This window comes from Anabrus simplex, chromosome 1 (genome assembly GCF_040414725.1).
Source record: "Anabrus simplex isolate iqAnaSimp1 chromosome 1, ASM4041472v1, whole genome shotgun sequence".
Classification (NCBI taxonomy): domain Eukaryota; kingdom Metazoa; phylum Arthropoda; class Insecta; order Orthoptera; family Tettigoniidae; genus Anabrus; species Anabrus simplex.
This window is the reverse complement of record NC_090265.1, coordinates 1,001,429,640-1,001,456,608: the sequence shown is the minus strand read 5'-3', so window position 1 is coordinate 1,001,456,608 and position 26,969 is coordinate 1,001,429,640.

Sequence of the window (26,969 nt, the reverse complement as noted above, 5' to 3'; positions counted from 1 at the left end):
ACGAGGAGGCAATTCATTTGGAATTAAATGCTCGACTGCATTCGTGATTTCGTTTAATTCGTCAGTATTCCGGGGTCTCCATAATGCAGATGGAAATGCAACTTCGCCAGAGATGTAATTATCATAGATGTAGTCACAAAATTAATCCAGTTAGTCATAGATTTCGAATCCACTATATCGTCTGTGAAAGGGTCGTTTACATCTTCGATTTGCAGAAAATGGAGGCCAAAGAAATAGACAAAGAACTCCATTTCAGAATGCTGTGCAGAGAACACTTTACATAGTCCAAGTCCTTGTATTTTCGGCACAAATGGAAAGTACAACAACATATGGTACTCAGGGGAAAAAATTACGTACAGCACTTTGTATACATTGTTCAAATCCGGAGACGACGAACTTCGGTTGGAAATGTAAGGTCTTTAATGTACAACTGTCTTCGATTTTAGTAAATACATATATGTAGGTTTCATTCTTTTTATTAGGCAATAAAACATAAATAAGTGACATGTATTATCTGTTTCGGTAGCCATGCAAGTAGAACAGATGAAGAAAGGAAACAGGGCAATATTGGAAAGTTCCTTCGACTTACACTTTGTTATACGAACAGAGCCGTTGTAAATTTGTATCGAAATTGTATAATGCAATGTAATGTAATGGTTGCAAAGTATAAAATCTTCGTTTTTGTCAGTTTTAAGATTATAGGCATTGACAGCTTCATTCCCATCAGATAATGTCTTAGGCATTGGTGGAAATGCAGCTTGCTTCACATTTTGTACGTTGCGTCGAATGCGGGTAACATCTGTTGTTGTTGTTGTTGTTGTTGTTGTTGTTAACGATAGTTCACTTTAGAATGTTCGTCATGTATTAAAGAACCGTACTATTTCATTTATCTTTTAGCGCATTAGAAACACTTTGCGGTTCAACCTATCATCTGGATCATGATTGTGTTTGAAGTTAGATTTAGAAAATTCTATATCGAGACTTGAAATTTCATAAATGTACACTTTGATTTATTCCCTTTAACAACATTGAAATTTTTTCCCATTTGGACTAACCATAACAGAGCAGACCACGTCCATGCTGTGAGTAACTCAGCGCCAACTTGGAAACCAATGCAAATGACTGAGTGTGTCTCCTGCTTAAGCAGTATGAAAACGAATGGATCGCTAACGTGTAAACAAATAGTTCGTGCGGGACTTTACTTCATTTCTGTGATGGAGTTTACGTCTCTGCTGTGTCGAACTTTACATTTTCCCAGTATTAATACTCTTTCGAGAAAGGTACAACCTTGCCGTAGCTTACTACCTGCCGTTTTGAGCTTCTTCTGCCTCTTATATCATTACTTATTTAATTATACGCACATGGCCCTGTGGTATATCATTTTGAAATCTGTACAATATAATTTGATAAGTTATGTGCTATTTTACAAGGTGCAGGACTTCAGAAAATGTGGAGGCTTTGTAATCGTTAGACCGAACGACGTCAGTTACGACAGGTAGTGAAATAAATGGAAAAAAATTAAAACGCAAAAGTAGTCACATCAATTGTCTGAAATATTCCCGTGATAGATAGAAAAAGAATGAGAGAGTTTAAATAACTAGCACAAAATGATGAACACGAGAACAGAAACATAAATATCAGATGATAACGAATTATATTGTAATCGTAGTCCTTTTCCGCATATTTGTGTCAAACTTGTTCTTCTCAAACACCTACCGTATTATTTTCTATATATTTATTTATTTATTTCATGCCTTTGTATGAGGTGAAGTTAGAGCTCACGGTCCTCTATTACACTTAACCACTACTTCCGTACATAATCACATAATTTGGAAAAATAGCATTAACAGTCCCTAGGAACTACTTAAATTTGTGGAGTAATATTATAACAGATTATAATTGTTATTTTTAATTATTAATATTATCTAGCCTAAATACATCTGAGTTCGAATAAGTTTTATTTTCATGCTGTGTGGAAGAATGGATTGTTTCATTTTTAGGAGGTGAAGGGATGCATATACTTTTCTGCAGACACTTGTTATATGGTAATTCCAGTTTAATGTGTCATTCATGACAACACCTAGGTTTTTTACCGACTTCTGAAAAGGTATAGTTTCACCACAGAGCATGAGGTTAGGCTGTTGTATGATGTTTTGCGTATTTAATAGTCTAGATTGTCCTATTATGATTGCTTGCGTTTTCTTCGGGTTAATTAATAGGCAGTTCTCTTTAGCATACGAGCTAATTGAATTTAAAGTCGAGTTCATATGGTTGATTGCTTTTTTCAATGTCGAGCACTTTAAAGTGTGAGTATATCTGATGATCGTCAGCATAAAGATAAGAGTGCAGTCGTTCGGATGAGGAGAAATGTCATTAATATAGATTAAAAATAAAAGAGGTCCAAGAATAGACCCTTGGGGAACGCCAGATAGCTTAGTCCTCCATTCTGTAGTCTTCATGTTAGACACAACTCGGTGTCGTCTGTTTTTGAGGCATGAACCCAAGAGCTGTATAGCAGAATGAGCCATGTGAAGTTTTTGTAACTTAGCTAACAATATGTCTATATTTACAGTGTTAAACGCACTGCTAAAGTCTAGAAGGATAAGTATAGTCAGTTTTCGTTCGTCCATAGCCCGCCTAATGTCATCCGTGATTTTGATTAGTGCTGTTGCAGTACTGTGTCCTTTCTTAAAACCAGACTGTAAGGGATCAAGTGCAGAATGTTTTTCCAATTATTTAAGAATTTGTTTATGCATTGTCTTCTCCAGAATCTTAGAAAGTGCTGTGAGGATGCGGACAGGTCGGTAGTCAGATGTATTGTTTGCAGGAGAGTTTTTTGGGACAGGCACAATGAGTGCATCTTTCCATTTAATTGGGATTTTGCCTGAAGTAAGACAGGTATTAAGTAACTGCGTAAAAATGGGCCATATCATGTCGATTATGTAAGTCACGAATGAAATGGGAATTTCATCAGCTCCAGTTGCGTGAGATTTAATTGAAATAACTTCCCTTCTAACTTCATGCTCTGTAACGGTATCAATTTCAAATACAGGACGGACTGGGGATTGTTGCCTTAATATGTTGTCAATGGTATTTTGTACTGTCGTTGTGTCAGGAGTGAGACGTTCCGTGGAGAAATATGTACCGTATTTAATTTATCAAGGGACTCCTCGGGATCAGTATGCTTCGCAAGTGGTTTGCCAATACCCAGTGACTGAAGTTGTCGCCATGTGGAACCAGTGTTAATGTTTTTGTTTAAATGCTGGAAATAATTAAATTTTACGAATTACAAGCTAAATTTGGTTAAGAACACGGTACTGCTCATGTACGTCAGCTAATTGAGTCTGCTTATAGCGTCGGTGTAGTGCGTCTCGTTCTTTCATCATAGTCTTAACATCAGCAGTCAGCCAAGGGCAGGGTGGACGTGTTACTCTCACAGAACGCTTTGGTGCGTGTTTGTTGTACAATTCATGTAAATGGGAATTAAATATTTCCACTTTCTCGACAATGTCACTCTTCATCATTATGTCATACCAGGGGCAGAGTTGTGCATCTTAACTCAGTTGTATTAAATTCATCATTTTAAAATCTCTAAACGTTACATATTTTGGTCGGTACTTCGGCACGCGAAGAGAGTATGCTAAGTATATGAGGTCATGTTTAGATATGTCAAGAACAGATAGCTACTTGACCGTGGTGAAGGATTTTTTGAGGGTTATTTGTTATTACCAGGTCTATGAATGTATCAGCGGAAATAGTGGAAGTATGGACGTGGTGGGTGGGTTTAAGGTGTAATATAGTCATGTCACAGGATTTAAACATATTTTGTAGTCGTAAGGCGTCGTTGTTCAGAGTTAATAAATTGGTGTTAAAGTCTCCAAAAAGTATCACGCGCTCGTATGATGGTAGCAGTCTCAGTAAGCTGTCTTTTAAGTCATGGAAGTCTCGCACTGCGTCAGGAGGCCTATATACTTCACCTACAAGTACTTTTACAGAATTGACAAGCACCTCTACAAACATATATTCAGGAGCCGTTTTTACAGCAGGAGTAGACGTGTGAACAACTTTACTCTTGAACATTGATTTACAATATAGGGCAACCCCACCACCTCGTCTGTTCGTCCGATCATGCCTGTGAATATCATAGCCCGATATGTCAACCATGCTTGAGGGAATCGAACTACGGAGCCAACTCTCGCTTACAGCAGCGATATGAATTGGACTGTCTTCAAATATCGTCTTCAGTGCTTCGAGGTGAGCAATGATGGATTGGCTGTTGACATACGCACACAACAGGGCTCGATTAAATGACATCAGTTCCTTCTTTAAAATAGTATGGGTAGAATACGAAGGAGAAAGTTATGAGGAACGGTCAGAGGCAGGCCGTGTCCTTCCAGACGTACTGTGTTCCGGTGAAAGAGTTGTGAAGGGTGAGTGAGGGGAGTCTGTCCTACAGTGGAGTGCTGAGGGGCGAGGGAGGGAGCAAGGAGGGGGACTTACAATAGCACTTCTCAATTCAAGCATGCTAAAGGAATGTAAAACATGCGGTTTACCTTAATTTCCTCGTACATACAGTGACCAACTGATTCACACAAACACACACATTCACAACTATACACTAAATTAAAAATAAATAAACTACGTAGAATGCATATTGTTCATATGTTACTTTCACCATTTCGCCTGATTAATGATTGTAATTTCACGAGTGAGTTCACTTGGAATTTCTTGCCGGATACGTGAATGATAATCCTTCCATCTTGGCTGTATGTGTTGCGCAGTCCAGAAGTGCCTCGTGCCATGTTCAAGATGTCCTTTCTCCGCCTAGTGAGGGATTCAGTTTGGAGCCTTTCAGCTGACGTTTAGCGCGCCAAACTTGATCCCGCTGGTGGTAGCGGAGGAATTTTATTATAATAGGCCGATTACCCTCAGTCACTACATCAGCAGTCGATCTACGTTGCCGTCCCAGTCGATGACAGCGATCGATGGAGGCCATGGACAGTTCGACTTTCAGTTTATCACGGAAAGTTTCAATGACCTTTCCATAGATGTCCTCATTAGGCGTCTCGCTTACTCCATGCAGAAGGAGACAATTACGCCTACTGTACTGTTCAGCTTCGTCACTCCGAGCTTCCTGAATTTCGAGTCGTTTCTCGATATCAGCGACATTGTCTTTCAGAACAGAGAGTTCAGCACAGATGGAATTTCGAAAGGCTCGGAAGTCCGCTTGAAGCACAGTCAGAACATCGTTGGGGTTGGTAGCACTGCCGGTGGGAGAAGACATGGCTTCCTCCAGGCGGGCTTGGAATTGAGCCATTTGCTTTTCGAAGCCTGTAATTCTTTCCTTCACTTCATTGAGGGTCATAGTTGCCCACACGATGAGTTTGTATCCTAAACTTTCGAATTACACTCACTCGCGATTACGACTTGCTAGTTGTCTTGCGATTTAGTCAGGTGAGTTGCGGAGCATACTTACACGCGTCTAGCTCTCAGCACCATTGTCATAAGCATAGGAAAATTTTTTTCTACTCAATATATTTTCTCTAGTAAAATATTTCCTGGAATTAGATATCCTATTCTTTAGAACAAGGACCAATGGCCTCTTGATTTTGTCGATTGAGACAATTCCCATCATCATACACGTATAATCTCTAGGAGCTAACGTGTCTCTAACGTAAGAAGAAGAAGAAGAAGAAGAAGAAGAAGAAGAAGAAGAAGAAGAACCTTACAACACTTTAGTCTCACTAGCAGGATTACTTTCCTTCGCACGGGGGTTCTCTTGAAAAACACTTCCTTATTCGCATTCCTTCCTCACCGTTAGCAGTCACTCAAAAGTAAGAACGTGTTAGGCCACATCTCAGGCAAGTAGTCAGCCTTCTTTGTATGGGAATCACCAGTCGGTGTTATCAAATATGGCTTGAAGATGTCATTTTATTAGACTCACTCCTACCACTTGGCTACACTTGGCAGTGCTCTATATTAAGTATGAAAGCGAGGGTGTAAGAAAACTACTGTCTCTTCTGGTGACCACCGCATAGCGATTAGTCGCTAACCCCATCGCAGAATATAAATTCCGCAAGCATTTTTAAGTAAGGATTATCACCTGTTTTGTGATGGAGAATTAAAATCCAACAGAATTAAGCAAGAAACGGAGATACCAACTGTACCATTTCAAAACATGGTCAGCCTGCCGCCATGCAGAGGCACGGCAAGACATATATAATCGCTATTACATGTGACAAAATTCATCTTAACATGTTTTAAAAAATTTAATAAGAATTTACAGATATATTGCCCATCATTTCAATACAAGAAAATGTTACTACTTAAATTAAGTTAAACACTACATATAAGGACATGATTCGACCTGTGTTAAGGTCTTATTCAGCTGGATGTACAAGAGTAAAACAGTAGTACATGAGAATAAAGCTAATAAGAGATAAGAAATTTAAAACTACACAGTAAAAAATCAATTATGTTTAAAATATTTATCATTCAGCAGTCTTGTTCTGATTAAAATTAGTGCTGGTTTGATAAGAAATTAGTCCAGAGTTGAACAAAATTTGGTTGGCTAGAGGAGTATCGTTGAAATTAGGTGGTCTATTTTCATTGGAAATGTCAAGTATATATACAAATACGCTACCGAGCATCATAAAATCGTAACTGCCCACACCCTGCAGTTTCGAAACATGGTCCATTATTCATGTTTTACCCACTTAAAATTTTTTTGCTAGTGACTTAACGTCGCACCGACACATGGCGACGATGGGAGAAGTAAGGACAGGGAGCTGGAAGGAAGCGGCCGTGGCCTTGATTAAGGTACAGCCCCAGCATTTGCCTGGTATGAAAATGGAAAACCGCGGAAAACCATCTTGAGGGCTGCCGAGAGTGGGATTTGAACCCACTATCTCCCGGATGCGAGCTCACAGCTGCGCGCCTTTAACCGCCCGGCCAACTCGCCCGGTCCACTTAAATTTACCCTTTAGTCTTGAATTTTTCAGAAAGTCTCCTTAGCTGTTACTTACGACTCAAGGAACCTCTGTGAACAATTTCACTCTGTTTGATTTGGTTACTTCTGACATATCGTGATGAGAGCGTAGGTGGTATTTCGAATACATGTAATATATGCAGTATATACAGTATATATATATAATACTGTATACTGTTCTGTGTAATATATTGTATATTATACTGTGTATAAAAGGTTACTGTCCGCCTCTGTGGTGTAGTGGTTAGCGTGATTAGCTGCCACCCCCGGAGGCCCGGGTTCGATTCCCGGCTCTGCCACGAAATTTGAAAAGTGGTACGAGGGCTGGAACGGGGTCCACTCAGCCTCGGGAGGTCAACTGAGTAGAGGTGGGTTCGATTCCCACCTCAGCCATCTTCGAAGTGGTTTTCCGTGGTTTCCCACTTCTCCTCCAGGCGAATGCCGGGATGGTACCTAACTTAAGGCCACGGCCGCTTCCTTCCCTCTTCCTTGCCTATCCCTTCCAATCTTCCCATCCCTCCACAAGGCCCCTGTACAGCATAGCAGGTGAGGCCGCCTGGGCGAGGTACTGGTCATACTCCCCAGTTGTATCCCTAGACCAAGAGTCTGAAGCTCCAGGACACTGCCCTTGAGCGGTAGAGGTGGGATCCCTCGCTAAGTCCGAGGGAAAAACCGAACCTGGAGGAACAGATGATGATGATGATGATGATAAAAGGTTACTACACTTCACTTACAATTGTAGTTTTCATGATTTTGTTTGCACAGTAATAACTAAATTGTACTGGGTACTCTTTTTCCTCATGTAATACAGAAGTGTAAAAAATTAATGAGATACCAACACGAATGCCCGTTAATTATTTTCTTCGCTTCATTTATTGACACTAGGCTAATTATTTTTTAATAATTGTTAGTTTTAATTACTTAGCAAAATACATTTACACCAGAATTGGATTCACCATTACAGTGCCCCTGTACGCATTCAGGAACGTGGTGTGTATGAAATACACAAATGGTTGCTGGCCTGGATTCAAATTTCAGTTGAGAGATATGTATTTTATATGGCAGAAGATGGAACTCTCTTTCCATCTTAAAAGAGCAGGACTGTTTGTTGATTGGTACTCATAATCCATAATCGCATGGGATACCGCTATTTTGAGTAGGGCTAGGTTGAATTCAGAATTCACGATCTTCCTGGATGTGATTTTCCGTGCTTTTCTGCAACTCAAAGGAAATGCCGAGACAGTACCAAACTTAAGATCCCAAATCTTGGCCATCCCTTCCTTAATCTCATTACAATCTCCGATAACAGTCACTTGAACAAAGGAAAAAATATCCATCATTTGAAATTAAAAATAAATTTTATTGACGTTAGGGAAAAAGGTCGCATAGCCTTTCCGATAACTGACCGCAAAATTGAAAAGAAACTATCCACCTGTTTGAAACATATTCTAGGTGTTAAGTAGAACAAGATATCGTAGAAAATCATGTTGATACTTTCTCCGTTGTTATAAAATATATACGTTCCCTTGAACGCCGGAACTGGAATTTTTCTATTCTTTGAACACATTAACAAATTGTTCTTCTCTGCATTGAAAATGAATTGATGACTTCCTTTAGCCGCTGAGTGGGATTTCAATTTGAACATCACATTAATCTGTTACGTCTTATTCTTTGGTCCAATGAAACCAAAAACCAAACCAAACTCCATGGCACTACAGCCCTTGAACGGCCTTGGCCTACCAAGCGACCGCTGCTTAGCCCGAAGACCTGAAGATTACGAGGTGTCGTGTGGTCACCACGACGTATCCTCTCGGCCTTTATTCTTGGCTTTCGATACCGGGGCCGCTATCTCACCGTCAGATAGCTCCTCAATTGTAATCACTTAGGCTGAAAGACCTCGAACCAGCCCTCAGGTCCAGGTAAAAATCGCTGACCTGGCCGGGAATCGAATCCGGGGCCTCCGCGTAAGACGCAGGCACGCTACCCCTACACCACGGGGCCGGCCCTTGGTCCAATAGACACGGTAATACATTTTGGTTTAGACAACCTACGTTCCGTTCCCAGTCAGACATTTACCAATATTTGGTTATTTTTTTCAGCTCGAATACTGGATGTTCGTCTTAATTACTCACGACACTACTCCACCCACCATCGCAAAAATACGCAAAAGTGAATATGTCCCTCTACATAAGTTTGACGTCAGAAAGGGCAACCAGCCATAGAACATGTCACCTAGTGCTTACCCTAAACAACTTGGACAGGGTCAGTTGGCCGTGCAGTTATGGAGCGCAGCTGTGAGCTTGCATCCAGGAGATTATGGGTTTGAACCCCACTGTCGGCAGTCCTGAAGATGGATTTCCGTGGTTTCCAATTTTCACACCAGGCAAATGCTGGGGCTCTACCATCATTAAGACCACGGCCGCTTTCTTCCCACTCCTAGCTTCTTCCTATCCCATCGTCGCCATAATACGTATATGTGTCGGTGCGATGTAAAGCAAATTATGCATATAAATAACTTGGAAAATGCCAGGAAAGAAAGTAAAATATACGTTTTCCAAGATCTGGTGGAAAATTTCATGTATTATATTGGTAACAAAGTGATTAAGATTGCCCATCTTTTAGCTTCTGGTTTTCCTACATGTGGAGGACACATTTCCATGTTGCTTACTAAGTTTGAAAATGCATTCCTTAACATTTCACTACTAATGTATTCTTCAGCAAATTATAACCTGTCACTCAAAGTATTTAAATGATGAAATATTTCTATGGAACTTTCTCTTCACTCAGAAAGGTTTTTGAAATGACCCCTTCTGTCTATTGGTCAACCAGAGATAATCCTCAACATACCACTGACATAAACCAGTTGCTGTTTCATGATGAATAAAGTACTTACGCATCTTCCTCTTAGCACAGGCCAGATAAAAATTCAATAACACTTTCTTTTATCTTTTCTTTTTAGAATTGGCTTCACGTCGCACCGATACAGATAGGTCATAAGGCGATGATGTGTCAGTAAAGAGCTAGGAGTGGGAAGGAAGCGGCGTTGGCGTTAATTAAGGTACAGCCCCAGAATTTGCCTAGTGTGAAAATTCGAAGCTACGGAAAAGCATCATCAGGACTGGCGGAAATGGAGTTCGCACCCACTATCTCATGATGCAAGCTCACAGCTGCGCGCCACTAACACTTTGTTGTTCAATTCAGAAAGTAGTAGCCTAATACGATTCATTATGGTTACGCCATCGGTTTGTGCAATTGCTCTATAACCACTATAACCACAAGAACTTTCGTAATGCTATTTGCGCATTTAACCAGACTCCGGGTTGATGACTTGAGAGTCTAAACGTACAAATCCAAACTGCAACAACTTTTCCTCCCCTTACGTGGACTTTTATTTCACTTGTAAGGAGGTGGTGATAAATAATGTACAGGGGCTGTGTCGAAGCCCTGACTGTAGGTATTTTCGGCGGATGTTAGAAATACGGTACAGTAAATGAATGCTGTCCGCCTCTGTGGTGTAGTGGTTAGTGTGATCAGCTGCAACCCCCGGAGGCCCGGGTTCGATTCCGGCTCTGCCACGAAATTTGAAAAGTGGTACGAGGGCTGGAATGAGGTCCACTCAGCCTCGGGAGGTCAAGTGAGCAGAGGTGTGTTCGATTCCCAGCTCACCCATCCTGGAAGTGGTTTTCCGTGGTTTCCCACTTCTCCTCCAAGCAAATGCCGGGATGGTACCTAACTTAAGGCCACGGCCGCTTCCTTTCCTCTTCCTTGTCTCTCCCTTCCAAACTTCCCATCCCCCCGCCAGGCCCCTGTTCAGCATAGCAGGTGAGGCCGCCTGGGCGAGGTACTGGCCATCCTCCCCAGTTGTATCCCCAGACCCGATATCTGAAGCTCCAGAACACTGCCCTGAGGCGGTAGAGGTGGGATCTCTCGCTGAGTCCGAAGGAAAAGTTGACCCTGAAGGATAAACAGATTAAGAAAGAAAGAAATGAATGCTCAGAATGTAAGCTGCGGAGATATTTTTACCTAGTCTCTCCTCTTCTGACTGTTGTAAAATAATATTTTCCCCAATTTCCATCGACCTGATGACATATTATTGAGTGTTCTAAGACGTATCTGTCTCCAGAGGCTCGGCAGAAGCAGTAGTCGTACTGATTGCGGCTCTTGGAACTCGACCGTCCCGGCTTTCTTGTGTTGTCTAGCTCTCTTACGCTCAGCATAGAACATTTTTAGTTGTTCAATTCCTTTTGTGTAATGTGTTTTACTTTCTCGTTTGAGTAAGGCTTGAACATTTATTATATGCTGATAATGAGACATTTCACAATTATACACATTACTCTCAAATATATTACAATTTATTACATACATCCATACATACATACTGGAGTACCTTCCGGCGTTCAGTCTGCAAGTCTCTTTGAGTTTACGAAACACCAGTAAAATCCTCTGTTTGTAAGTAACTCTGCCGTTTCAATTACTTCCACACCTCATATATTTAAATCATTACAAACTCAGTCTAACCGTCGTCGTCATGGACTCCCCCTACTTCCCTTACCCTCCATGACCTAGTGTACTATTCTCCTGGGTAACCACTCATCCATTCGCCTCACATGTCCCCCACCATCCAGGCTAGTTTAGGCGTACCACTCCATCCATCGAGTTTATTCCTAACTTAGCCTTTATTTTCTCATTCCGACTACCCTCCTACCAATGTTCCCAACTGTTTGTACAAGCAATCATTCACTCTAATTGCATGTGCGTTATTTCTAACTTATGAATGAGATAACCTGAGTCTACTCACCTTTCACTCCCCTGAAACAAACTTGACTGAAAACTGACTGGTGTAAAGGTAGTATGATGAGGGAGCTGACTTTCTTCTTACAGTATACTGATGATCGCAACTGCGAACTCATTTCGCGTTCGGCTTCATGGCTAAATGGTTAGGATGCTGGCGTTTGGTCACGGGGGTCGTGGGGTCGATTCACGGCAGGGTAGTTTAATTTTAACCATCATTGATTAATTCCGCTGGCACGGGGCCTGGGTGTATGAGTGGTGTTAATCAACATGCGCGACGTGCAGATTGCCTACGGGCGTCTATTCAGAAGACCTGCACCTGGTGAGCCGAACATGTCCTCGGACACTCGCGGCACAAAAAGCCATACACCATTTTCACTCACTGCATTAGCTTAGCTGAATCTTGATTCAATCTGACTTACCATCCTACGAGAATATCGTCGTTGCCGGGACAAAACCTCCTATGTGAAGATATTTTCGGAGATATACTGACCCGCAGCACATACATTATGAAGAGCGAGAATGCCTTGACAACGTTTACACAATATTGCACCTTAGATGACAGAACCTTACCGGCCAAAGTTCTAAGCTAAAATATTTCACATAGGAAGTTTTGTCCCGGCAGCGACGATATACATCCGAAATGCATCCAGTTGTGTATTCCGACAATGACATTCAATTCTCTTCGAATTCTTCACTTCTGACATCACTTTAGTTTCGGAAAGGGTAATTGTCATGTCGTATTCATTGCACTTTTCAAGTTACGAGATATTAGATTGCAGGCTTTCAGCTTACGTTAGTCTACTATTAGACCAAGTCGTTGGCACACCCCAAACTGCTTACTACATTTTCACCTAACTGAATCCCTCCCTACCACTTTATACCTTTCAGTAGAAGATCGCCCGGATCCATGGCTAAATGTTCAGCGTGCTGGCCTTCGGTCACTGGAGTCCCAAGTTCGATTCCCGGTGGGATCGGGAATGTTAACCATAATTGCTTAATTTCGCTCACACGGGGGCTGGGTGTATATGTCGTCTTCATCAGCATTTCATCCTCACCACGACGCGCAGGTGCCTGCGGGAGTCAAATTCAAAGACCTGCATCTGGCGAGCAGAACTTGTCCTCGGACACACCCGGCACTAAAAGCCACCCGCCATTTCCAATTTTTAATAGAACATCCATGTAAATATGAGCCAAGACGAAATGTTACAGCCTTGTATTTAACTTACCAAGGTAGATGTTCAATAAATTTCCAATTTCTTTGTTATCATTTAAGAAAAGTCTAAGAAAACAACAGATAGGGAATCTGCCACCTGGGCGACTACCCTAAATGCAGATCAGTAGTGATTGATTGATTGATTGATTGATTGATTGATTGATTGATTGATTGATTGATTGATTGATTGATCCAATAATTAATTCTACATTCTGTTCTCACTGTAGCCTAATTGTCAATATACATACCTTTGATTCGTACTAATAATCTAACCGTAATCACATAATCCTCCAGCACGGTAAAAATCATCGATAGTACCCACCATTACAAAATGCCAGCGAGCACCTTGCCTGTAACGCCGATGAATAAAATACGTCGTTAGTCGTTGCAGTCCTTCCTTTTCCCATGCTTAGAGACAGGTACACTTACCGCTTTCGTCCAATCAAACGTACCTTACTAACATTCCATGGTAACGTAATCTTATTAATCTATGAAGCCACTTCATCCCTGCCTTCCCACTATATTTCTCAATTCCGTGTATTGCTACTGCTTTGTGGCAATGGGATTCATTTATCGTCCATTCCACTTCCTCTAGCGTAATTTCACTCATTTAATCACCATGAGCTCGGTTGTTCGTGACGTCAACAGAAAGATTTCCTTTTATATCGAAAAGATTCTCAAAATATTCCTTCCACCACTCCAGTGATTTCTTGGGATCTACTATGAGTTCACCAAAAACACTATTCATTTCTTATTGCCTCCCTTTCTACGTTCTCCAGACGCTTGACATAACCTTTCCAGGTTATTACCGAAATTTTCATCTGACTTCTTCTTGGATTCAACAATTATCCGTTTCGCTCCGTTTCTTTCAACTACGTACAATTTCTTGTTCGCATCAGTCCATGTTTGGAACCATTTCTTTTACGTTTACAATCTACCCTCGATTCATCATCCAACAAAGATGTTACCGTCCCTCCACCTTTACAGTCAGTTGTTCCTATGTATTTGTTTGCTGCTTCTACGATAGGCTATAAATGCTGTATGCCACTCTTTCACTTTTTATATCCTGGACCTGCTTACTGTTTTTAGTTCAGACATTTTCACTATTCATATCCATGTACTTCTCTCTAACATCCCCGACCTGTAGATTTTCTACTCTTATTCGTCTCCAGACAAATTTCACTTTCTCTATCCTAGGCTTACAGATACCTAGTTCACTACAGACCAGATAGTGGTCTGAATCATCGACAAATCCCCTAAATACTTGCTCAACCGAGCGAGTTGATCATGCGGTTAGCGGCGCGCAACGGTGAGCTTGCATTCGAGAGATAGTGGGTTCGAACCCCATGATTGGCAGCCCTGAAGATGGTTTTCCGTGGCTTCCCATTTTCACACCAGCAAAATACTGGGGCTGTTGCGTAATTAAGGCCTTGGTTGCTTCCTTACCACGCCTATCCCTTTCCTATATGGTCGCCATATGATTCTGTGTCGGTGCAACGCAAACTAACACACAAAATAAAATATACTCGCACATTCCAAACAGATTTCCTGAATTTAAAGTATGCTGTAATATAGAATAATATGGATCTGGTGCCCCTTGCCTCTCATGTGTAGCGGTGAATAGCCTTATATTTGAAGAATGTATTTGTAACTGCTAATCAGGTACTAGCACAGAAGTCCAGTAAACGCTTCCCAACATTCGCTCATTTACGTGGCTTATAGAAACTATGTTGCATGCAATAGGATTCCTGATGGAAAGTCCTACCCCACACTCTATCCTTCCGTTTTGAACACCAGTTAAGATTACTTTGTAATCTCCTATCTCTTCCTCGTTATCTCCTCTTACCCGAACATCGTTAACCTCTAACACATCCAGACCGCATCCTCTTTGGTGACTCAGCCATTTCTACACTTTTCATTCCTTAAGACCCGTTAATATTCATAGCTCACCATAGAATTCCATTTCGTTCACGAAGTTGTTTCCAAGGAATCCCATGCCTGTCAAATGGAAGTGGGACTCCGTTTCTCCCATAAGTCCGAGGTTTGCTCAAAAAGATCTGAGCGTACTCGATGAAAATTTTGTGGAGCAGGATGCTACCCACACATATACATAGTGCAAGTGAGGATCTCTCCTCTAACGGGTTAGGAACCACCGGTAGGTTGTACAGTGCTAGCCGCTGGAACTCAAAACTGACCAAGACTCAGAATATGTCCCAGATGCCCACTCCTATTCCATAGCTATTAGTACTCCGACTCTCAGGATAAATTACTAGGTCACTCACCCATTGCCTATGGTTCACGAAGCAGGACGTGACTAAAGTAACCCATACCACTAACTATACTATTATTATTAGCTAATCGGAAAACTTGCGACCGCGGTAATTTTACACTGTACATTCTGGCGTTGATTAAATGTTCGCTTGATCCGATAGGTTTTCATTAGGTCGCTCGGTTGAACACGGCGTTAATCCGACCACTTTGCACCAGTTGTCAATTTCACATTTCGGAAAGTCCAAAAAGTCACGATGCTTCTTCTAAAATAGTCTCTTTGTACGCGTCATCTTTTCGTTGGCCCATTTCTTCGAGGTCGTACCAGAGAATTGTTATGTTTGGCTAGGAGTCAAATTTGTAAAACATGTGTTTTGTCCATCGAGAGTCTTATAGTTGTATGGATCTGGTGCTCCTAGACTCTCATGTATAGCGGTGAATAGCCTTATACTTGAAGAATGTATTTGTAACTGCTAATCAGGTACCATAGATCGTTACTGTTGGTCTGTAGTCTATTGTCTTATTGACTACGGCTTTAGATTTAATTTTATAATGTTCCTTCATATAAAGTGCTGAGACATGCAGAAGGTGTGTGTGTGTGTGTTTTTTTTTGAGATAGGATGTGAGCCTGTAGTGCCTCTATTCCTGTGTGTGTATGTGCATGCATTTATATTGAATAGCTCCTAGAATAAAAAGGTAGCGGTAATGCTTTTTTTTTGCTAGGGGCTTTACGTCGCACCGACACAGATAGGTCTTATGGCGACGATGGGATAGGAAAGGCCTAGGAGTTGGAAGGAAGCGGCCGTGGCCTTAATTAAGGTACAGCCCCAGCATTTGCCTGGTGTGAAAATGGGAAACCACGGAAAACCATCTTCAGGGCTGCCGATAGTGGTATTCGAACCTACTGTCTCCCGGATGCAAGGTAGTGGTAATGGCATGCACGTCAAGTATCATTGGGTTGAAGCGTAACGTCATGGATAAAGATATTATTTTAATGTTGATTAACAGTGGGATTATGTCTCTTACGGATAGACGTTTTTCAGTGCAGGCCATTAAACTTCCTCTAAATTTGTGGTAGTGTGGTAGTTAACTTGCACTGACTCATTTATTTTGTTACTTCAACGTTGTACTTTTCGTTTTAAAACTATCGGTATTTTAAATCTTACCATTTCATTCATAATGCACGGTTCTTGAGCTGTAAGGTCAGTATCGTGGTGTTCTGTTGAGAGACCTCGGGTTCATTTCCCGGCTGGGATCTGGATTTTTACCGAGTATGGTTAATTCCTCCAGCTCGAGGGTTAGGTTTTGTGTTCGTCTTAAAACACATGTCTTCACATACATACAACAAATTACACTACCAACCAGCAAAAAGACATGCCATATTGAATACAGACCTCCACAATTGGTTGGCGTCAGGAAGGGAATGTGGTCGTTAAACCTGACAAATTCGCACTATATAATTACTCGAATAATTAGAAGAAGATCAATAATAATAAGAAAAGAAGAAGATGAAGACAGGAATTTTCATTTGTTTTTAAAAAGAATTTATGATTTATACAATTATATTGTTCAGTGAATAGTTCCTGCTTTTAAAACTCCCGATACCTTCAATATATTATTAGTTATTTATATGTAACGAATATTTTTCTGTATTTACTTTCTACTTTGAAAGCTCATATAATGAAATATATCATTCAGTTTAAGAAAATAATGCATAGCTAGACAGTTAAATTCTTCACTATCTACTTACATTTTCTAAGTTCTCAATATCTTAAAATGTTCCTATCATTGACTTTAAAATATTCACAATTAATCAATTGCGTCGTTCAGTATTTACTTTCTGTTCTCAAGGCTCTGTTTATTCCAAAGTTTCCCATTTTATTTAGTTTAGGATGTTACATTTATTGAACAATTACATTGCTCAGTTTTTGTGTTCGGATACTTGGCTGAATTGTCGGAGTAGTGACCTTGTGTTCAAACGGCCCCGGGTTTGATTACAAGCAAGGTCGGGGAGTTTAACTGGGTCTCATAAATTCATATTGTTATGAATGCTATTTATGTTCGTCTTTATCCACATCTTAATTTACATCCAACATATCACACGAAAATCCACCACAGAAACACGCAATAGAAACATCCGCGTAGGGTTGGTAGCAGTAAAGGCATCCGGCCGTAAAACTGGGCTTTATCTACATATAGTCTGACTTCATGTAATTGGGAAAAGGTATGGAATAATAATAATAATAATAATAATAATAATAATAATAATAATAATAATAATAATAATAATAATAATAATAATAATAATAATAATAACAATTCATTTTATAAATATATTTGTTGTCGTAAATCTTATAATAAAGAAAACGTCGTCATTATATTGTTCAAGAAAGTGATACGAAGGATAGCAAATAGGTTGTTCAACGTGATTCCTGTTGTTTTTGGGGTTGGAAGGGTAAGTGAGATAATTAACTGTGAAGGGAACGTTTACTTACAATAGCTATCATCCTGGAGCGAGCTGTTGGTGACGGCTGGTGAACCACTTGCTGATGCTATGCCGCAGAAGCTGTTTAATCTTGCAAATTGAAACGGTACGGGTAAACAGGAGTTGACAGTAAATCAAAGGGTAACAGATGCCACAAGTTAGACCGCCGTGGGTGAGCGTGGCATTCTCTCTCAGATGATAGCTGTAGGGAGATCATACACATCCTTCCTGACAGGGACCACCACGGAAAGCCATGGTGCGTTAAAAGCGACTAAGTTTCATACCTACAGGCACTGGACCAGGCAAATGTTGTTAGGAGCTCAGCTAACGAAAAGTCGGAATTGAATTACATGGGGGCTGTTTAGGGAGGAACATTAAAGTTATCAATGGCATATTATGTCTCCAGTATCAAAGCACGACATTCTAATAGTCCTTCCAACATCGTGAAGAAGTTTTCGAAGAATATTATTGCAAAGACCATGTATCTGTAAGCTTGAATGCAGGAAGAGGAGAGCTCAAACCCTATCGTTGATAGCTCTGAATACGGCTCACCAGATTTTCCCATTTTCTCATCAGGAACATGCTGTGTATTTACCTTAATGTCCGTGTCCACATCTTTCCCAGTGTCACCAAAAAAAAAACTGTACGTGTTAGCACTAGATTAAACGGTTATAAATGCCAACGCAAAGAAAGCAATTCCTTATCAAAATAATTTTAACTACCGAAAGTAATAGTAAGTCAACACAATTACTGGCGAACTGACCAAAATTACTAATTTCAACATTTAATTTTCACGACCACATTATACTCCAAAATAGGATTTCGGTTGGTAGGTCGTGTTGTGTTCATAAGTGCAGAACGAAACTGTTGTCGAGCTGGTCATTATTGCCTTGTACTTAACATCTCTTTGTCATGTAATATGCATGCACTTTAACATGCCATAGTATCTGTACCAGGCGGTACACCTCCACGCCGCTAATTCAAATATTGCGCCAGTTGAAACTCCTCTACAGGAGAACGCCTGAACTTTAACAAACTGTACTAATTCAAAGGTTTCTTGGAAGATGACACTACCGTAAATTTTGAAGTGTTCTGAACTGTGTCTATTTCGATTTGTTTGCTCCATATCAGGAAATTTGAACATTCTCTAACAGATGTCTCTACCAAAACTAACATCGCACTCTGGTGTAAAGGAATGTACCTTCCTGAAGAAATTTTGTATTCATAAGTTTTGTCTTAACTAAATTTTGTTCTGTCAGTTGTAGGTTGGCAATATAATCCTTTCTTTCCGCCTGTTTTGAATGTAGCCAATCAGGAATTTCTGTAATTAATTTTCCACCAATAAGGTGCTTCTTCTTCGTCTGGTGTATTAATTTTTGCTGTTATCCAATAAAATTTTGTGGGCGGGTTGTAATCATTCATGAAACGTCTCGAATTTTCCACGAGGGTATATAAACTGCCGATTTTCTGGTCTCCTCGCCACTTCAGTAACATCTCTCCTAGCGTGATTATGTAGCAGGGGGCGGGAAGCGCTTTTTCTTCGGGCAGCAGTTCATCCATAAGGTAATGGCCGTTTAATAACTTCATTTCTCGCTAACTCAGCAGTTTAACCCTCGGGGCTGGTTAGAAAACTTTTCTCATGTAACCTATCTTTAAAATGTAATAGACACTTGGTAAAACTTCGACTCTTTAACTATAAATTGGGATAGAGAGTGCTAAACCCTCTCGAGCTCCCACACCTATTGTTTTGAGGTGACTTTTTTTTCACAACCGTTTCTTCCTTTCTTAATGTAATAAAGTCTTCTTATACAAGTCACCTCTTTAGTATGGGATTAGCCCTTGTGTAAGCGGCCTAGTGCCAAATAGGTTTTAAAAACGTATTAGGAGCGCAAGTTACTCCTCCATTCAACTCAGAATTTTGGGCCATGTAATTGACCTGTTTCTTTACTGAATAGGCCTCAGTAGGTTGGGTATTATTACCCCTGTTCTTGTGTGCCTGGAGGGCAGATTGAAGGTGGAGTTTGGTGTGGCCTTTGAATAGGCTTGAACTTTGAAAGCGGGTTTGCTCTTTCTTAAAAGTGGATTTTTTGTGTGCCTCGAGGAGGCTTTACTGGGTAATTGGGAGCAAGTGCTCCTTGGCATGATTGGGGTTTTCTGCCCCTTTGTTGAACTTTGTACATAGGAAAAGTTGGGCTCATTGCTCAAGGATTGTGAGTCTGGGGCTCGAAGCCCAAATCCAGTAACAAACTGTAATTGTACTTTCTTAATTTGTTGATATGCTACTGGGTGCCTGTTGTACTTGTTATTTCTTGATCTTGAAAAGAAAATATAACCTTTGTTAAATTTTAAATTAACTCAATTTAGTACTTGAGACCTATTCCACCCAGCACCTTCTTTCACCTCTGCTGTTCCACAGATACCTCGGAACAGTATCTAAAAACCATTTTTGGAGAAAATTTTAAAAAATTTTCTGCTGTGTCTACTTTCAAGGAAAGCCTTCGATGTTACACTCAAATTTTACAAGCAGGTACCTAAGCTAGTTTACATTACGAAAATATACTTATCCTGCAATATCACGGATGATAATTAAAATTACCATAAGACGAAGAGGTATATATGAACCATGGTGTTATCGCTGAGTTCTCCACATTATGTGGACGTACAATGTTTATAATGAAATAGTATAAATACGGATTAGGGACAAGAGGCCATGAAATCAATGATGCAAGAAAAAGTAGCATACTTCGGGCCATATAATTTAATTTGATCGCGTCAGAAGTCATCTTACATTGCAAAAGAAAAGGAAAGGAATTCAAAACTGATTCTACGAAAAATTATGAACATTCATAAACTGAAATTAAATACGAATTAAATACACTCGATCAGTGTTTTGTCGTATTGCAAGCTTCAGGCTTCAGTTACCTGTGGTTTATGTGATAGACAAGGAGATGGTCTATAGTTAAATCTTCACAGCATTCACACAAATTCACGCATGCAGAACCTAATTTCTGAAAGTTTGCCCTTTACTTACCAATTTACAGTACTTACCTGTTGAGCGATTTCAATGTCACCCACATTTTTTCGTGATCAAGAGGGAGACTTTCCGATGGCATCATCAACCCTGCAGGATCATTTGTTCTGAAATGCTGAGATCTCGACCTGAATATAGGAGGTAGTTTAGTTAACGAAGAAAATATCTCTTTCATTTGAACCGTGGAGTTGCTGGTAAATACTCATATTACGAGGACTGTGAGTAAAGTAATGGCAATATTGAAAGAACGCAATACTTAATGAACTAACAAGCACAATTCCATTATATTCCTTCATTGCAGTCACCCGCAAATATTTTGCAAAATGTCGGGAAGCCGTAGGGGACCATTGGAGCGCTCTACTGCGCGGAGTACCGATGCCACGTCAGGAAATCGGCGGCATCGGAGAAGTTCCTCCACATTCGGAAACAGGTCGAAATCACAAGGACTCATGTATGATGTGTACGGAGGGTGTTCCAATGCCACCGTCACAATAACAGCTTGACAATGTTTGCGACATGACAACGTGCTTTGTCATGCTACATGATAGAGCGATCGTCTCTACGTGGTCGTTTACGCAGCATAGCCACACGTAGATATCTCTCCTGAAATCGTCAATAGTAGTCACTGTTGTTGAAGCTTTGTCACTCAGGCAAAGCATGCGTAAGAATAACACCGTCGTAGTCGTACGCTAAAATCAGCATACACTCACCCGACTGGGTTCCTGTCAAAATTTCTGTGGACGTGGGGAATATGGGTGACGCCATTGACGTTTCATTTCAGGCTCGTAGGCTTGTGCCCACGTCTCAATAATGACGACAATACGCTGAAGAGATGCGTCTCCTTTGTTGCCGTATCTGTCCAGGTGGATGCCAACCAGTGCATACCGATACCATTTCTGCACGTTGGTGAGCTGATTTGGCATCCAACAAGACGCAATTTTCCTCATGCTAAGAGATTTTCCTCAGTATGTGCCACGCCGTTTCTTGACTGAGACCAACCTCTACGGATAATTCCCGGAAAATCCATTGATGGTCTACGGAAACGAGACCACTCACGGTGGCAATCTTATCTTGAGGAATGGACGGCCCACCTGTGCGGTGCAAATCCATAGTCTCATTCCGGCCCGCACGAAACGCCTTGACCCACATGCAACCGTTCTATACAATAACGCATTCTCTCCACAGGCTTCACGCAATTCTCGACAACATTCTGATGCATTTTGCCACGGGCAACCTCCATATAAGTCCACGAACCCTGATCACTGATCACTTTTTGAAAACATACTTTAGAGCGGTGAAATCGACACTCTTCACTCCAAGGCCACACAGCAACAACACTCCTAACTGGTCGTCCGTCAAATGCACAGTACACATCGACAACAGCGCCACTTGACAGCTCTCATATCCTATTTGCTCATGCCCGATCTCCTGCGAGTATGTATGGGCCTCTGAGTTATTTGCCTGATACCTGTAATGCTTGGCCACAGCCTCTTGACGGATATTTAGGGGGAGGGTGTTACCAGCTAGGCAATAAACTCTTTTAATTGGTATAGATCTCAGACAACCGGTAAGGAATCGGTACATTTAATGAGAAATGAGAAGTAGCACTTTCTGAAACTCGTAATAGAAGGTAAAAAATGGAAGACAGGCGTTGACATGGAAGAAGGCTGACTTCGTCATGGAACATACAACATACATGACCTCAGAAGATCTAATCAGAGCATGTAGGGAATTAGTATTGATGGTGGGGTGGTGATCGTCAACGTTCACTGAGCTCGACACTCAAAAACGGAAGGAGAAAATTAAGAACAAGAGGAAGAAGAAGAAAATTGTAGAATAAATTATGAATATCATTATCAAACACGTCTTCCTTATTTTAGTTTCAAAAGCTTACCTTACATTCAGAGAAAGTATTAGTACATGAAATGAGAGGGTCAATATGCTCTTAGACCATTAAGTGATTCATGGCCACCAACGCAGCGTCAATAACATCAACCTAAATTGCGTGAATAAGCGTCATTCGTTGTGACTGGTCCTGGTTGCTGTTTATCCTTCGGTTCCCAGCCAGCTGGTTTAATACCGGCTGAAATCGGTATAACTTAATTATGATTAAATGCTACAAGTGGAAGCCATTGACTTTCAGCATGTCATGGAACATCTATGAGGCCAAGAGTAATAGACGATTTTTCACGAGCTGTGATTTTTTTCACTGTTATCTAATAATCACGAGTAATGACTGTTACTTCTTAAACTGTCACTGTGATCACCCGTGATTTCAAGATTTCATTCCAATGTGATTATCGCGCGCCCATATACGGACCTAGTAAATGTTACTACATAATCTGTGACTGTGATCAGCCATGATATTACGAAAAATATTGACGTAACGGTATCCACGCGAAGCGATTCTATCATGGAAGGAGCATAACCATGATTGCCAACCGTATGGATATTTATTTTTCAATTATCTTTACGATAATCAAATTATTGTTATTTAGAAACATTAAGCAAGTTCATTTCTAACATACAAGTAACTTAAACTTCGACATCGCTAGTAATATTAGTTTTAAGAAATTGTCGTGTTGATTCGTAGTGTGGTATTATTTTTAAGAGCGCATCAGATTGCACTTTCATTTACGGTACTCACCTAAAATACAAACACACATGTGTAAATAATTGTTTCATTGGTATATTTAGTGGTGATTTATGTATCTTATTTGCTCTGTTTTAGATTAATTCAGTTTCTTTTAACGAGTAACTTTTTACTTTTGGGTAATATGATGCTCCTATACTTGGTGAAGTGACTAATTATTTTATATCGAGAGAAAGGTATAGTGGTGACCATAATCCTACTCTTAGGTGACCGAGAATACAGTTATCCATCATTGTACTTTTCACTTGGGCCAGACAAATCTGTTGAATTTCTTTTTCTGGCACATGCCAAGTACTCGGTTACGGTACAGAACACGACCGTTGCCAATGTTGGTCCTACCGTTTTTTTTTTACGTATTGGTTTGTTTTCAGCATGTCTAAGAAACAAACTTAGATGTAAAAGTTGTTACGTTTATGCGCCTAGAAGAAGACAATAATGAGGCTCTCTCGTAATAACAAGCAACAAATAACGAGTAGCACGGGGCAGTCCAGTTATTGTGATCACGTCACGTTTAAAAATCACTGATATCAGAAAATCACAGTATTAAATCAAGCTGTGACTCACAAATCACGATATCGCTCATCAGTAGAGGCCAAATTTTGACAATCCGGGATTTCATAAAGTTTATGACAAAAGGATGTTTTGGATGGATTACGTACTGTATGTGTTGCACAAGGAAATGTATGAGGATATATAGCAGCATTTCGATGATAACAACATTTTTTCGAATAGGAATGCGATTACGATTTAAGAAGAAGTACAACCAGGTACTTATTCTCTGTAAACATTAACGGGATGAAGGAATTGGAGAATTGCGGCCCTTATAAACGTGAAGTTATCAGATTTTAAAATATGGAAGAGCTATGAAGTGCAATCAAATTTGATTACGTCGAGTTTGTTAAAATTAGAATAGAGATGATATTTTTCCCGAATTAAGGAGATCTAATTTATTATGTTGATTAATGTGTTGCATGTAGGTCGAAGTATATATTGTGGTTCTTATAATTATGTACACACTTGATCAATAGGTGAAGTAGGATTAGAACAAGGAAAGATGAAAAAAGCAAGTCTGCCAAAATTCAGTGGAAATAATGATGAACTCAGCTAGGAGCCAGGTGTAGAGCCTCAGCGGGATTCAAATAAGAAGTGGTATGTGGTTAGATTGCAAGAAATCTATGCTGTGCTCCTTTATAACTTTTAGAACATCCGAATTGAATATATTCAATGCACACGGTGGATATGGAAGTTAAAATTCACTTACCTCATAAATTATTCAGATGATCCAACTGAACGCTGTGTGATGGTTATTTTTCTTTCAGGACATGAGATTAACTGATTTATGAAACAACTACATTCATCCGTATGCACAAAACATAAGAATATTATTCATCATAAAGAAGCATGTATGTTCATCTCAAGGAAAGTCTGTCTTTAAAAGTGGCAAAAATTTGTCTAGGCTTAATCACCTGCGGATTCAAACAGCTACCTACCTCCAGCAATTTCCTCGCCGTGACCTCATGACTTAGAGCAGAGATGGTCGGCGCCACATGGAGGATAATCTTCTCGTCGCAATAACAGCAGCTATTGTGGGCCTTGTTTCCGGTACGCGAACAATGCCTGCTTGGAGATTGACTCGCACGGAGGACAATGCGGAACACGTCTTGTGGCCAAGCCTCACAGGGTAATGCCCCCATTAGGCAGTAAATGACTGCGAAATACGTCACCGCGACCTAAAGACGGTACTTCAAAAGAATTCGAGTCAGGTGACTTAACTTTGAAACAACACCTATCCAATATTCCGTGATGTTATCGATAATGAAAAATGGTTTATTAAAATTAGAGTGCGTGGCAGAATTTTAAACTGTGGAATTTCACAAATTAGCGCTATCGACCGCCTTCCTGTTCCATCTAGTTACAGATCCAGAAATACGTAACTCTGTAATCTTTTACAGGCCCATCGTGTAAGCCAAATTAAAAAAGTCAAGCCATTTTCTTAGTAATTATATGTATCTTCCTCAATGACTTTTTTCTTGTTTCCCGTTCGATTCATAGTATTATGATTAGATAATTAAAGCAAATTGTTTACAATATTGAGAACAGGAGAATAGTGACTGAGCATTGCAGAAGACGATCAGTAGAGGGAGACCAAGACGCGCTGGTTTGACTCAGTTTTTCATTTATTTTATGAGTTACTGATAAGAAATGCGGAACGAAATGAGGCCACAGATCTAGTTGCAAATACAGGATTGTGGACACGCTCCGCTAATTCACAGAAGCTTGGAGACTGTACCCTGAAGGAGATGATAGTTTATAAGCTGTATGTATGATGTTTTAAAACACTAGGATAAAAAGAGAAAATATGGGACAATTTATGCACATTACCGATTTATATTTGAAGCTTCAGATATAACATGTCACTTTGTAGGTAATTTAATAATGAAAATTACAATCAAAGTTGAAGAACGATTATTTTCAGGGTATGCAATGTTATACTAGATTCTGTTTTGGGTATTATTTTTCCTGATGGTAATAATAGTCGAAAAATTAAACCATGAAAGGCATGAAATTTCTCACATAATTAGGAATGATTCTTGAAGTTGGGCTTCTTTCTACAGTTTCAACCCGTGTATTATAATGTGAAGGAATAATAGTAACCAACACAAATCGCGAATTTCATCTTTTTATCACAATGCACTATGAAAAATCATCATCCTGTTACAGAATATTTGTAATACTGAGAAATGAATAACGATAATGAGTAATGAAAATAAGGGAAAGCCAATAACATTACGAGCACCTAGAATGTCATTGAGATAAGCGTCCAATTCATGCTTACAATTTTCGTAATTTCGAGAATCAGTTACCAACATTTTACAACTTCCTTGTTCGTATTGAGTGTTATGAATGAAGAAAAACTACTCTCTATCCCATCATGCAGATTATTCATTACCTTCAAAATTAATTCAATTCCCCCAATTTCCGATCGTAATTCTTGGGTAATTTATTTATTATAAGCAGAACATTACGGCATTTTTCCCGTAACTTAATGCATATGGCACACAAATTTTTGATGACTGGCCAGTAAATTGAAAACGAATCAAACAAGTCAGCTTAAACACTCTCATCTCAAAATCTTCTATATTGTAAGGGATATAAAAGTTTTGCCCCAACTTGTCAACCGAGAACATTTTATTAATCATGTGCGGCCATCATCAGTCCGATTACTTCCATTTCCTCCAATTCGTGCTTCTGCTTATAAAAACAAGGTATGGTTCATAACTGATATTTTTTTAGTATACATCGTATAGCCAACGGCCGTAGCCGTGTTGAAACATCGGATCCCGTGAGATCTCCGAAGTTAGGCAACATTGGGCGTGGTCAGGAGTTGGATGGGTTGCCACGCGCTGTTGGGGGGGGGGGGTTAAGGGAATGGAGGAGCGGAAAGGAACTGGCCACCCTACCGCACGTAAACTCCGGCTCAGGAACACCTCTGCGGAGGTTCGGACCTGCCTTCGGGCAGTATAACCCTTACCTTAC